Here is a 15,373-nt window from a genome sequence, read left to right on the forward strand (position 1 = left end):
TTTTTTTTTTTTTTCCCAGATTCAACTTCACTCCTACCTTCCCAGCTCCTCTACCTCCTCCATCCCACCCAGCAGCACAGGGGCTGGGGGTAGGGGATTGTGGTCAGTCCATGATTCCTCTCTGCCACTCCTTCCTTCTCACAGCATTTCTCTGTTCCAGCATGGGTCCACTCCATGGGCTGCAGCCCTTCAGGATAAACCTGCTCTAACACAGGTCCTCCATGGGCCACAGTTCCTGTCAAAAGAACTTTTTGCTGCATGGGTTTCCTCTCCACTGTCTGAAGCTTCCTTCAGGAAATATCTACTTCCTCCACCATGGCATCCTCCACAGTGGATATCTGCTCCAGCATGGCCCTCTGCATGGGCTGTGGGAGAATCTGCTCTGGCACCTGGAACAACACCTCCTCTCCTTCACCTCTGACTTTGGTGTCTGCAGGGCAGTTTATCACATCTTCCCCCCACTCCTCACACACTGCCTAGGCAGCATTTCACTCCTTCTTAAATACATTTTCCTCAAGGTGTGACCAGCCTGGCTGTGGGGCTCAGCTGTGCCCTGTGGTGGGTCAGTTGGAGCCAGCTAGAACCAGGCAGCCCTGACTGTTCCTCACAGGGGCCCCTGCATCCCCTGGGCACTTGTGCCCAATGCAAGCACGTACCTGCCTTCTACAGAATCTCTGTTACCTTTGAGGTACACTCCCTCCTCAGAATATTTAAAGCTTAGTAATTACACTGAGGATAAAGTTTGATTACCTAGAGGGTGATAAATCCATGTAAGGCACTTCAAACAAGTATTTATCTCACAAGAGGGAGAGAAAGACCAACAGACAGAGGGAGATGGTCTTCTCAGCCTGAATCTAGTTACCCGGTTTTAGGCCACCAAATTGGACAACTGGATCTCTGAAGTATCCTTGTAATTTTAAATTTTCCAAAACACAGTGATTATCTTTCAGCACACTGAGTCAAACTATGAAAAACAAAAACTGCCTCAGGTTGAAGAATTTTCCAGTGTCAGACAGCAAAACAAAACTTATCTGAAAAGATTCTAGCTCTTGAAAGACTGACATCTTTACCAGTGATCTAAGCAGAACTTCAACAAACTTTCTCACTTAGTGTTTCTTTCCTTGCTACCAAATGTACTAACCTGAAAGAGATGAATAATAATACCACACTCAAGAATGTTGCTTTTCAGTGTATAAATCATTGAGACTGAAACTAGAGCTAAATGAGAAGGAGCTATCATCCTACTAAAAACGTAACAAGAAACATCCAGTGATAGCCCTCCCTACCCTGAACATAAATAGTTCATGTACTCTTTTATCCTCTTGCTTTTGGATTCAATAGCAACTGATCTTTTGTGTCAAATTATTTTATATGCACTGTCTGGTATAGAAGAGATTTTATCAAGACAACCAGTTGTTTCACAACAAGTAAGAGTTCAAGTAACACATGAAAAGTTCAAGTTTATGCAAGCGTTCCCCAGTTTTGAAAATCAGGTTCTACTTACCTCTTTATAACACTAAAGACTTAGAACTACAGGTTTGAAGGCTCTAGGAAGTAAATTTTCAGAACTGTACCATCCAGTGATTTCCTACACAAGGCATGCAGAAAATAAGGTACCCAGGAATCAGAAACTCAGAAGTAAGCTGCATATGCTAGACAATATGAAATGGCAGAAGCTAAAACAGGACACTGAAAATAACTGGGCTTCTAACTCCAGGCCAAAAGGAGGAGGCAGCCAGTTCACAGCCTTAACTTCCCCCTTCTCAAGTCTATTCACCCATTTGCAGCAAATTGCATTGTGCTTAGGAGCTGCATCTCAAAAAGGAGAAACTTCTCACACCAAATTAAACTTCAAATTAAGCAAGCTAAAACAAATTCCCCTTTTGGGCAGAATATGTTAACTCACCCTTTCTTGATCCAAAATTGATAACCAAACAAGTATTAATACTTCTGATACTAAGTCAATATAGCTGTTTATGTAGAAATTATGGCAGATCAAGCTGTTTATACCACCACTTAATATTCTGAAAGCTCATCTCCTTAGATTAAAAGGACTACAGTCAGAAAAGATGGCAGAATTAAAAAAAGAGCTCTTCAAGGTGAAAGATGTGTCACCGTCACAAAGTAAAAGGTGACATATTGTTTTATAATGTATCTTACATGTTTGCATAGTTGGCAATATACTGTTGCTCCTGAGGCTTTCAACAATATCTTACTCACTGCTATGGAAGCAGTGATGAGCTGCATAGGATCACTAACATCATTTTAGTTAAGACACGTTTCAAGTCCTCATGCAGCCTCTCAGGTTCAACCTTGGTAAATCTTTGGGATTTACTTCAGGATTTGACCTCCACCCACATGATCCTTGTTACATCACTTTGTAAGAGTTGTAGTTCAGCCGTACATTATGTACGTTCTGTGTTACCTGTGACAGGCTGCAGTGCTAATGTATCAACCAGCACAGACAACAGATGGACCTCAAAGACTGCACACTGGACCTTTAAGCAACTATGTGAGTTGAAGACAAGGTGCAACTTTTTCCCGCAATGATTCAGAATTTTAAAATTAATTAAATTTTTAATTAAGGTGCAGATTTAATTCTGGCACGCTCTCATGGAAATCAGCTCTGTTCAAAGGTTACTGGACCAGGCCCAAGGGGCTGAAAAATAATAAGCAGGCTGCACCACCTCATGATCACAAATTGTTACACATAAATGTTTAAATCAACAGTTATTTTGTCAGCCACAGACAGTGGGATCAAGTGCACCCTCAGCAAGTTTGCCCATAACACCAGGCTGTGTGGTGAAGTCAACACACTGGAGGGAAGAGATGCCATCCAGAGGGACCTTGACAGGCTTGAGAGGTGGGCCCATCCCAACCTCATAAGGCCAAGTGCAAGGTCCTGCACCAGGGCTCGGGGCAAACCCAAGCACAAATAACAGGTTGGGAGAAGAATGGATTGGGAATAGCCTTGAGAACGACTTCTGGGTGGTGGTGGATGAGAAGCTCAACATGAGCTGGCAATGTGCACTTGCAGCCCAGAAAGCCAACTGTGTCCTGGGCTGCATCAAAAGAAGCACGGCCAGCTGGACAACAGAAGTGATTCTCCCCTTCTACTCTGCTCTTGTGAGACCCCACCTGGAGTGCTGTGTCCAGCTCTGGAGTCCCCAACATAAGAAGGACATGAAGTTCTTGGAGTAAAACCAGAGGAAGGCCACGAAGATGATCAGAGGGCTGGAGCACCTCTGCTATGAAGACAGGCTGAGAGAGTTGGGGTTGTTCAGCCTGGAGAGGAGAAGGCTCCAGGGAGACCTTACAGCAGCCTTCCAGTGCCTGAGGGGGCTACAGGAAAGCTGGGGAGGGGCTTGTTATAAGGGCTTGTAGTGATAGGATAAGAGGAAAGTTGAAAGAGGGTAGATTAGACTAGATATTGGAAAGAAATTCTTCCCTGTGAGGGTTGTGAGACACTAGAACAGGTTGCCCAGGGAAGTTGTGGATGCACCACCATGGGAAATGCTCAAGGCCAGGCTGGATGGGGCTCTGAGCAACCTGGTCAAATGAGAGGTATCCCTGCCCATGGCAGGGAGTTTGGAACTAGATTATATTTAAGTCTCCTTCCAACCCAAACCACTCTATGATTCTGTGATTCTTTTCTATGATTCTTAAATCCCATGATCTCTTTTAAAAGGACACTCTTTAAATTTTCTTACTATACGCTATGTCAATTTCCTGTAGTCTGTGGACACTGATAACTTCTGAAAACGCACATCATTTACACACATAGCCTAGTAACCCCAGTACTAAAGATGTGTAAAACAAATACTCTACCTCTCACGGGTACTCCAGGATGTGCAAATACTACACACAACACTGTATATTCATACATGTATAATTTATAGTATTAAAACTAAATGCAGATTAATATCCTTGACCCAGCTGATGGCTGATTGAGTGCCTGGCACCTTGTAGTAGCAAAATAATCTTTTAAGTATATTGAATTATTTGGACTGAGTTTCCCTGTCATATCTATGAATTATTAGTAGTACAGTTCAATTTTCTAAGAATTACTAAATTTTTTTGCAAACCACTTTTTATGAATGTCTTCATTTTTAGACTGGCAACTGTTCAGAATAATCTAACTATGCATATTGAACACAACATTGTAAATTACATGGCAAACTACAAATTATAGCTGACTGGACAACCAAGTCACATTGTGCTGTTTCTGTTGCTAGTAGAGGTGAACATGACACAGGTATCCACATTTATATATGTGTATGCAGCAGATAAGCTCCATGCAAGGTTCTGTAACCACTGTCTAAAATTTAGCAGTTCTGCCCACACCTCTAATCAGCGCATCCATTTGCCAAGGTAAGTCTTAAAAGTGGACATAACAAGGGAATGAATATGGGTAAAACACAGCAGGTTTATGTTTCTGAGTATATATCTATACGTGTGTGTTTGTGTGTGTGTGTGGTTACACGTGTGCACGTGCACACACGTGCACGCTCCCCACTGGCATTCACTCCCTGCCCTCTTTATGTAAGCCACCACAGCCATCCCATTTGGCTTGGGAAGGAAGACATGAGAGGTAACCTCTGTCACGTTTCACATGCAGGAACAAGGTATTTTGACCAAAGAGGATTTAAGAGATGCTAATGAAAAGAGATGGCGACACCGGAGAAGGCTGCTGGACAACGTGCTGAACCGCAGCACCAGTGCAAACTGGATGACACAGGCTGGGATGCCCGGAGCTATTCCAGAAGGCAGAGGTGAGAGAAGCTGACATGGAAGGATGGTGTGCGATCTTTGTAAGCTGATGTGCTCTTCCCTCAAGTCGTTCACTGCTCGTTTACCGTGATCACCCTCCATGATTAGACATCTTGACAGCCCCGGGACCATCTGAACCCTGTGTTTTTTTCTAATCGGATGGTTTCAGCAGGCATACTTAAACAAAACAACACAAAAAATACCGGAGAAGAAAATAACTGTGCCGACCTGATGCAATGTTACGCTGTTTCAAAAACTGTCACATCTGAACCTACAATTTACTGAATCGTAACAATGAAAGTCACAGATTTTAAACGCAACAGTCCCCGGTACTGTTTGCTCTGATTATAACAACTCTGAATCTGGAAAGCAAAATACAGCTTCAAGTGTCCAGCGCTAACCAGCACCAATATTTACACGTAACATCACTTCTTCAGAGATTCATGTCGTTGAAGTTCATGTTGTTTTTCCTTGTCTTGGCTTTTTCCTCTTAGCAAGGAAGAGGACAAGGCATTAGTGAGAGACACTGATTGCAGCCGTGATCCTATCTTGCCCATTCCTGGGCACACTACAGCCTGCACAAGTCCTGCGAAATACGTCACGTCGCCACAAACACGGGAGCACCAGGAACCCCAGGATTTCCTGGGGATTTCCTTTCGGTGCGCTCGTGGTATTTGCCGGTGTTTTCTTTATAGGGGGTTGACAACTTGACGCTTGTACCCCGGGCAGCGGGTAAGCCCGAGACACCCGGGTGAAGCGAAGCCTCTGTCAACAGGAGCAATTAAACACGCTAATTCCCCACCACCACCACCCCGGCTCCACTTCTGTACCGATTCGTGTCCTGAATCCAAACTAACTGCGGATACACGGTTCTCCGCGTCAATTAATCAACTACAAACCTTAATAAAAAAACCCAATACATAAAAAAAAAAAAAAAAAAGCCTGTCAGTTACGCTTCCATTCCAAGCTTTTCCCTGAAGATGCCGCCTGGGACAGGACCCCCCGGGCAGGGGCACAGCAGGCAGGGAGGGGTGTGGAAGAGGAAGGCGCACACTCACCTGTTTTTTCCAGCGCTTTCCTCCGCAGCATCCGAGCTGCGGAATTCCTCTCTCCGTCCGTCTGGATGCTCCGGGCCGTCACCCCCCGAGCAAGCCCCGGCACGGCTTAAGCTCCCCCCCACCCCTCCCGCCCCAACCTCGCCCCGCTCACCGGGGAAAAGCCGCTCGAAGGGGCTTTGCGATCCTGTTAAGTTCTCCGAAAGGATCAAGACGTCAAAAGCGGCTCGGCGGGGCAGCCGCACATTTCTCGCCACGTCCGCGGGGAAGTTGGGAGCCGGCTGCGGGCAGGGCAGGGCAGGGCAGGCTGCTGGCGGGCCCAGGACCCGCAGGCTCCCCGGCACCAGAAGCGATGTCAGCCCGCCCAGGGCCTCCCCCAGCCCCGGGCCCCGCGGGGTCCCCCCCGGCGGCTGGCGCAGCCCCGCAGCCGCCCGCTCCCTGCGGGGCGGAGCTGAGCCCGGGCGGCGGGGCGGGAGCGGCGCTCAGCCCGCCTCAGCCGCGGCTCGTCCCGCCCGGGACGAGAGCCCATCGCCCGCCCGCTGCCGCCTCAGCCGCCCCTCCGCCCGGAGGGGCCGAGAGCTGCCGGTCGCCAGAGGAACCCGGCTCCCGGCTACCCCCAGGCGCCGGGCACACGCCGCTCCCCCCGCCCTTCGTCTGCCGGGCCGGGCGGGCTCCCCTCCGCACCCCCAAAAACACACCCCTCCTCAGCCCGGGAGGCGGCGGGGCTGAGGGGGGACTTGGGCGGGAAAGCCCTGTTCCAGGGCTCTGTCACTCTCACAGGAAAGAAGTTCTTCCTGATGTTTACGTGGAACCTCCTATGCTCCAGTTTGCACCCACTGCCCCTTGTCCTATCACTGGACATCACTGAAGAAAGCCTGGCTCCGTCCTCCTGACACTCACCCTTTATGTATTTGTAAACATCGATGAGGTCACCCCTCAGTCTCCTCCAAGCTAAAGAGACCCAGCTCCCTCAGCCTTTCTACACACATAGATACACAATCCCTTTGCAGGTCCTGGCTTCCTACTAAAACAAGGTCTAGCTATAGACCTTCCTCCCCCCATGTCCTGACTTCTGGGTGAAGGAAGCCTGGGAAGGGAATCCAGAAAAAAAAAAAAAGCTGTGGAGGTCTCCAAAAGGTCCCAGATGTGAACAATAAGGTGACCAGGCTGAATCAACAAAAAAACAGAACGTCCACATCTAGGATGCATGACTTTCCAAAATCTGCCCCAGTATTCAGTGGTCCTGGTGTAAGAAAAACTTAGAGAAAACCCTGTATTAAAATTATAAGACGTTTTCACAGTACCTCAATTTACTCCCTTAATCAAAGGATTAAGTCTCTTCAAAACTTCTATATCACAGAATTAAATCTCTAAAAGGAAAAAAGGAAAATAAAAACATAGGAAAGGAATGTTAACTACATTTATCTAAGTTTTATCATAGCATGCATGTTTGTTGGAAAATACTATTTTCTGTTCAAGGAAATAATGCACTGTCAATGAAACCATTTGTTCAGATACAGGATTTTTTAAAAGCTTTAGATTAATCTGAACTACATAAATTTTAGAATAGATGGTTAATTTATCAGTGTATAAATATACAACCTGCACCAATTGTTTCAATTTCTCTCTCTTGGGTTCTTCCTTGAGTCATTATTCTCTGTAGAAATGCCAAACCTACAATTACAGTTCTATAGAAGGGTAGGAGCCTTAATTAAAATAAAAAATTCCAACACCAATTTTTTTTTTCTTTTATGTAGGTTGTTAAAATAGATGCTGAAGACGTAAGTGATGTTACGCTTTTCTGTTGCATTAGAAGAAGCACTTTCCACACTAAAAGCTTTTGCATGGTAAATACTTTAAAAACAAAAAAAAATCTGGAAAAATGTAGTTTGTAGAGAAAACAGTCCCCACTCTTCAAATTCACATGAAGCCCTTTTGTCCTCTTCAAGAAGTTGTGTTCACTGAGTGTTTCTCCCTTCAGACAAGGCGCTACCTGGAAATCCAGAGATGTTACTGGTGCCAAAGATCCCACCAGCATGTAACTGTGCTTCACCACCTCCTGCTTCCAGGTGGGTGTTCCTCATCTTAAAAAAAGCTGAAGGTCCTCCAGTGACAGATTCCATGTCATCTATTCCTGCTCATTGTCCATGCAGAAGAAAGAGACTTGGTTCAACTCCCAGTAGCTCACTGTCCTTCTATCAACCAGTGACCATCTGCTACCTGAATGACTGGGGACCATTTAGATGCTCCCCTGAGGAAAAGGGTACAGCTTCACAGAAACCTAAATAGTGCTGAGAGAGTCCAGCTACTCTCCAACTGAAGTGAGAGTTTGTTGCTAGCACAGGATGGCTGGGACAGGATGCTCCCCACCACCTCCCAGGAAAAGATGCCATCAAACCATTTGATGTCCAAATAGCAAGGCATGCCTCACTAAAGCAGCACAACAATAACAGAGGGGAACATGGAGCAAAGGGGGGATGAAGTTGTTGGAGAGAAGAGTTGTTGGCAAGGAAGAGAAGGGGAAGAAAATCAGGGAAGGTGGTAATACTTGGGAGTTTAAGTAAAGAAGGGCAAAGTGGTAGCAAAGCTCCTTACAGCAAGAAGCAACCACTGTTATAAAGGGTGATAGGCATCATTCCAGTGTTGAAAAAAAAAACCACAACAAAAAAAACCCAAAAAGAACAACAGAAGGTTTAAATTTGCCACAATTTTAAGAAGGCTTATTATACATGCTCCTGTTACATGTCATAGAATCATATAACTATTCAGGCTGGAAAAGACCCTTGGGATGACCAAGTCCGACCACCATCCCTACTCTACCAAGTTCTCCCCTAAACCAGATAAACCAACACCACATCCCAATGACCCTTAAACACCTCCAGGGATGGTGACTCCACCATCTCCCTGGGCAGCCTATTCCAGTATCCAACCACTCTTTCTGTGAAAGAATTTTTTCTTAATATCCAGTCTAAACCTCCCCTGTTGCAGCTTGAAGCCCTTCCCTCTTGTTCTGTCACTAATTACCTGTGAGAAGAGACCAGCACCAGCCTCTCTACAATGACTTTTCAGGTAGTTGTAGAGACTGATGAGGTCTCCTCTCAGTTTCCTCTTCTCCAAACTAAACACTCCCAGCTCCTTCAAGTGTTCTTCATAAGATGTATTCTCTAGGCCCTCTTGAATTGAGGTGCCCAAAACTGGACACAACACTCCAGGTGCGGCCTCACCAGTGCTGAGCACAGGGGGACAATCACCACCTCTCTGCTGCTGCTGGTCACACCATTGCTAATACAAGCCAGGATCAAAAGAACCCCTTTCCACCATACACACAAAGTGTTTCCGGGGGGCATACACGAAGTGAGAGGGAACCAAAACAGCTTCAGCGCTCTCCATGCTGAGTAGGGAGCAGCTGAACCAGCTGGCCTTCCTTCTGTTCCCCTTGCACCATTCAGTTCTGAGGCACAGGTGCTGCTGAGGGCTTTGTACAACTCCAAAGCACTACAGTGTTCAGCTCATTTCCTGAAGATGCTGGTACAGGCTTTTAGTTGGCAAAAGTTTGCAGAAATTAAAATCTGGCTGGCTAAATATAAACCTTTTCAGAAAATCAGTGACTGTTTCAAACATTGCTACTGGGACTATACCTCTCCAAAAGCAGCCTCAGTGATGTGGCTAGTAATTACATTTGAAATTACATCCAAAAGGAAATGTAACTAGTTGGAACCTCACAGATTTAGTTCTGCTAAATAATCCCCATAGAAACTGAGCAAACATTTAAAATTTAGAGCTAAACAGACAAAATAAAAAGAAGTGTTGATACAGAACCCCTAATGCTCTAAATGTACTTGGCTAATAGCATGAAGCAAGCTGACAAAAATGTTTAATTGCTATTTAGTCATCAGTCGTTGTCAAAGCAGTAAGCACAAAGAGGCAGAAAACCATCCTGAGTCCTGCAGTTAAATTTGGCAATGTTTTCCAGTTCCCTTATTAATTCCTATGTGCTACTTAGGTTCTTATTCAAACCTACTTACTAGCAGGTTTCAGCCTACTAGTTCAAGCTACAGCAAAAACATGCTTGTTCAGGAAACAAAAATTCCTTCTTTCCAACATTTTCCTCATTTCCAAGACACTCCGTCCATCCTCCGAATTGCCCTTGAAGAATAGGTACGAGGTCTTGGAACTTCAGGGAAAGGAAAATGAAGCTGGAGTGACAGATTTGTCTAGTGAACCGCCTATGACTTGTCACTCAGCTCCACGACTTAGGACTTCTTCAACTAAGAAGGAAAGGAGGGTAATTGTGGTGGGTGACTCCCTTCTGAGGGGAACAGAAGGGCCCATCTGTAGACCTGACCCATCCCACAGGGAGGTCTGCTGCCTCCCTGGGGCTCGCATTAGAGATGTTAAAAGGAAACTCTCTAGTATGGTAAATCCATCTGATTACTACCCACTGCTGATTTTTCAGGTTGGCAGTGACGAAATTACTACAAGAAATGTAAGGGCAATGAAGAGAGACTTCAGGGCCCTGGGATGGCTAGTTAGGGGGTCTGGAGCACAAGTCGTGTTTGCCTCCATACCTCCTGCAAGAATGGGTGGAGAGATAAGCAGGAAGAGTTTAATGATGAACGAATGGCTAAGAGACTGGTGCCAAAGGCAGGGCTTTGGCTTTTTTGATCATGGGCTGCTCTATGAGACACCTGGCCTGATGGTGGTGGGTGGGATGCGCCTGTCCCAGAGGGGGAAAAGGCTTTTGGGGCAGGACTTAGCAGGGCTCATTGAGAGAGCTTTAAACTAGATGTGAAGGGGGAAGGGGAGAAAACTGGGTCTGTTAGGGACAAGCCCAAGAGGAACATACCAGGGCCTGTAGGAGGATGGGCTAAGGAGGATTTAGTCCCACCGATGTGCTCTACTTGCTTCCTGAAATGCCTGTACACCAATGCACACAGCATGGGGAATAAACAGGAAGAGTTAGAGGTCTGTGTGCGGTCTAAGGGTTATGATCTGGTAGCAATAACAGAGACATGGTGGGACAGCTCACACGACTGGAATGTGGCCATGGATGGCTATGTGCTTTTTAGGAAAGATAGGGTGGGGAAGCGAGGTGGTGGAGTTGCTCTTTATGTGAGAGAGCAACTAGAATGTATTGAGTTTTGTACAGGGGCTGATGAGGGGCGAGTTGAAATTCTGTGGGTAAGAATTAAAGGACAGGGTAGTATGGGTGACACAGTTGTGGGGGTCTACTACAGACCTCCTGATCAAGATGAGGAAGTTGATGAGGCTTTCTACAGGCAGCTGAAAGCAGCCTCACAACTGCAGTCCTTGGTCCTCATGGGAGATTTTAACTATCCCGATATCTGCTGGAAGACTTATACAGCCAGCCTTTCACAGTCTAGGAGGTTCCTCCAATGCATTGATGACAACTTCTGAATGCAAATGGTGGATGAGCCGACTAGAAGAGGAGCGCTGCTGGATCTTGTGCTCACCAACAAGGAGGGCCTTATTGAAGCAGTGGTGGTCAATGGCAACCTTGGCTGCAGTGACCATGAGATGGTGGAGTTCAGGATCCTGTGTGGGAGGAACAGAATTTCCAGCAGGACCAGAACCCTGGACTTCTACAGAGCAAACTTCGGCCTCCTCAACCAATTGTTAAGGGAAGTCCCATGGGACAGAGTGCTAGAAGGTAAAGGGGCTCAAGATAGCTGGACAATATTCAAGGACCACTTCTTGCAAGCACAGCATCAGTGTGTCCCAATGGGTAGAAAATCTAGTAAGGGAGCTAGGAGACCAGCATGGTTAAAAAAGGAACTGCTGGGGAAACTCAAGTGGAAGAGGAAAATCTATAGATCATGGAAGGAGGGACTGGTCACTTGGGAGGAATATAGAAACGTTTTCAGGGAATGTAGGGAGGCAACTAGGAAAGCTAAGGCCTCCTTGGAACTTAACCTTGCAAGTCGGGTTAAGGACAGTAGAAAGGGCTTTTTCAAATACATAGCCAACAAAGCTAATACCAGAGGCAATATAGGCCCACTGCTGAATGAGGTGGGTGCCCTGGTGACAGAGGATATGAAGAAGGCAGAGGTGCTGAATGCCTTCTTTGCCTCTGTCTTTACTCCTGCAGGCTTTTCCCATGAGCCCCAGATTCATATAACCCCAGAAGTAGTCAAGATAGGTGAGGACATAGTAGATGAGGATTGGGTTAGGGATCAGTTGCATAATCTGGACATCCATAAATCGATGGGTCCGGATGAAATGCATCCAAGGGTGCTGAGGGAGCTGGCGGAGGTCATTGCTAGGCCACTCTCCATCATCTTCGGTAAGTCATGGGTAACTGGAGAGGTGCCTGAGGACTGGAGGATAGCAAACGTCACTCCAGTCTACATGAAGGGCAAGAAGGAGGACCCGGGTAACTATAGACCGGTCAGCCTCACCTCCATCCCTGGAAAGGTGATGGAACAACTTGTCCTTGGCACTATCTCTAGACATATCAAGGAGATGGGGGTCATCAAGAGCAGTCAACATGGTTTTACCAAGGGTAAGTCATGTTTGACTAACCTCATAGCCTTCTATGAGGAAATTACTAGGTGGATAGATGATGGTAGAGCGGTAGATGTGGTCTATCTTGATTTCAGTAAAGCATTTGACACCATCTCCCACAGCATCCTTGTAGATAAGTTGATCAAGTATGGGTTTGATGATCAGGCAGTGAGGTGGATCAAGAACTGGTTGAAAGGAAGAAGTCAGAGAGTTGTAGTCAATGGGGCAGAATCTGGTTGGAGGTGTGTGACTAGTGGAGTCCCTCAGGGGTCGGTACTGGGACCGGTGTTGTTCAATATCTTCATCAACGACCTGGATGAGGGCACAGAATGTACCCTCAGCAAGTTTGCTGATGACACCAAGCTGGGAGGAGTGGCTGACACACCAGAAGGCTGTGCTGCCATTCAGAGAGACTTAGACAGGCTGGAGACTTGGGCGGGGAAAAACCTGATGAAGTTTAACAAAAGCAAGTGTAGAGTTTTGCATTTGGGGAAGAAAAACGCCATGTACCAGTACAGGTTGGGGGCTGACCTGCTGGAGAGCAGTGTAGGTGAAAGGGACCTGGGGGTCATGGTAGACAGGAGGATGACCATGAGCCAGCAGTGTGCCCTTGTGGCTAAGAAGGCCAATGGCATCCTGGGGTGTATTAGAAAGGGTGTGGTTAGTAGGTCAAGAGAGGTTCTCCTCCCCCTCTATTCTGCATTGGTGAGGCCACATCTGGAATATTGTGTCCAGTTCTGGGCCCCTCAGTTCAAGAAGGACAGGGAAGTGCTTGAAAGAGTCCAGCGCAGAGCCACAAAGATGATTAAGGGAGTGGAACATCTCCCTTATGAGGAAAGGCTGAGGGAGCTGGGTCTCTTTAGTTTGGAGAAAAGGAGACTGAGGGGGGACCTCATCAATGTTTACAAATATGTAAAGGGTGAGTGTCAAGACGATGGAGTTAAGCTTTTTTCAGTGAAGACCAGTGATAGGACAAGGAGTAATGGATACAAGTTGGAGCATAGGAGGTTTAAGAGGAATATCAGAAAAAATTTTTTTACTGTAAGAGTGACAGAGCACTGGAACAGGCTGCCCAGAGAGGTTGTGGAGTCTCCTTCGCTGGAGACATTCAAAACCCGCCTGGACACGTTCCTGTGTGATGTACTCTAGGTGACCCTGCTCTGGCAGGGGGGTTGGACTAGATGATCTTTCGAGGTCCCTTCCAACCCCTAGGATTCTATGATTCTATGATTTTCTTTCAAGTTTAGCTCATGCTTCATTTGGACAATCATTAAACTAGTCCAAGTAGGTTCCAAATTCTGACAGCTGCAAGACATTATCCATCCAAATAGTTATGTTCAGAGAGGCATTGCTCATTATTTAGCTGAGACCAAAAATTACTGGATTCTGACAAACACGTCTTGAAAACACAACTACAAATTACCATGTCTAATTTTGGCAAGGTATTTTGTAGTTTTATATGCAAATTAAATATCAATTTTGTTCCACTCTGGCCCCAATTAAGCAAAGCATTAGTGATAGTTTGCAGCTGGACATAATTAATTAGAAAGGGAAAATCTGGAGTTCCAGCACCTTAAAATAGAAAAGAGGGGGGGAAAAAAAAAAAAAGAAAAAAAAGAAAAGAAAAAAAAGAAAACCCTTAAGTTATGTCTTTCACACCATGGTACTCAGCTAGCTGGTTATTAAACACAGTCTTCACTCTCATAGCTTGCCTTCTCATTTTATTCTTTTCCAGCTTACAAGTGAAACTCCTCAGCTGTCAGACCACTCTCCAAATTCTTCTTTTTGTTTTCTTTCATCTTCCATGCCATGAACTTCTCATCATTCCCCCCAAGGCCCTGTTCAGGTGTGCCCATCTACTTGCCTCTTTCATGTTTTCTTGTTCAGTTATTGAACCAAGAGTTCTATTTGCTAGATTTCTAGTCTGACCTCACTGTATATTTTTTTTTTACCTTCACTTAAATTAGAGCATAGCTGCCAATACCTACTCTAAGACTTTCCTAGTTTATTTTGGAGTCCAGGAAAATGCTAGCATGAAAGTAATATTTACTCACATATCTGGGAGCAGAAGAATTAAGAGGCAGGGAAATTGTAGCACTTGGATTGCTGTTAAAAAAAGTGGGTGAAGAGATAAGCTTGCTGCACAAGACAATAATAAAACAGAAAATACCTGAGAGTTAAACAGCCAGGCTAGTTAAGTGAAGAAAAAAAGCTCATGTGCATTCATGCATCTCACCAGTAATGAGATTAACTTCCACAAGGATCTACAAGTTACTGAACACAGGTATAGCAGGTTGAGAAGATCAGGCATCCAGCTGTTAGCAGGAAGATAATACGAGTCACCTGCTCCCTAATAAACCCAAGTGACATCTAAGGGTTTTCTGTTGCATGCAAGATTTCTTAGTAGTCTACCTCAAAAGCAAGCACTTCTCAAACTTCTCCAGCAGCAGTTTGAGGAGCCTGGGACAAGCGATGTCTCCCTCAAGAGTGACAGGCATCTCGCATCCTTGGAGCGTCAGTGCAATCCAGTAACTTTTTGATTCATTCCTATTCTATCCACTTTTCAGACTAGTTGGATGTTCAGTTGGAGAACTGAGAAAATTTTCCTCGGACTGCACATGTATTTCTACAAATAAGTACAATATTGGGCCATGTGAAAGCAGGGCCCTTCCTCACTAACAACCTCTGAGCAAAAGACCTTTGCCAGGATGCAATGTTCTTATCCTCTTGCCAAGCACCAAAGCAGATGCTACAGGAACATTCTGCATCAGCCCAAGGGATATGATGAAGGGTCCACATCCCTTTGCCTTCCCCTGAAGTTTTGCTTCTTAGAGCTGTCCTGTTCTATTTTTGCAGTATCCTTTTCTTCCTTCAGAGCCTAGCACACAAAGCACAGTCTCTCCAACACCTAATCAGCATGAATATCTGTTCTTTAAAAAATCCTGTGGCTGCTAGAACATGGCTCATGAGCTGAGATGGTATGTCTCAAAATATGTTCTATTATTTGTTTGTTTGTTTGTTTA

The 15,373-nt window shown here is 45.6% G+C and overlaps 1 protein-coding gene across 3 annotated transcripts in view; it reads right to left on the bottom strand.

The window, feature by feature from the left end:
* CNGA3 (cyclic nucleotide gated channel subunit alpha 3) overlaps positions 1-6,248 on the bottom strand; it is a 35,895-nt gene extending 29,647 nt beyond the window's left edge. For all 3 annotated transcript variants that reach the window (XM_051632350.1, XM_051632343.1, XM_051632333.1), the window contains exon 1: positions 5,980-6,248. The gene's annotated coding sequence lies outside the window, so the exon portion shown is untranslated. The remainder of the gene's footprint in view (positions 1-5,979) is intronic.
* Positions 6,249-15,373: the final 9,125 nt, after the last annotated feature.

The sequence above is a fragment of the Apus apus genome, chromosome 1, assembly GCF_020740795.1.
Source record: "Apus apus isolate bApuApu2 chromosome 1, bApuApu2.pri.cur, whole genome shotgun sequence".
NCBI lineage: Eukaryota > Metazoa > Chordata > Aves > Apodiformes > Apodidae > Apus > Apus apus.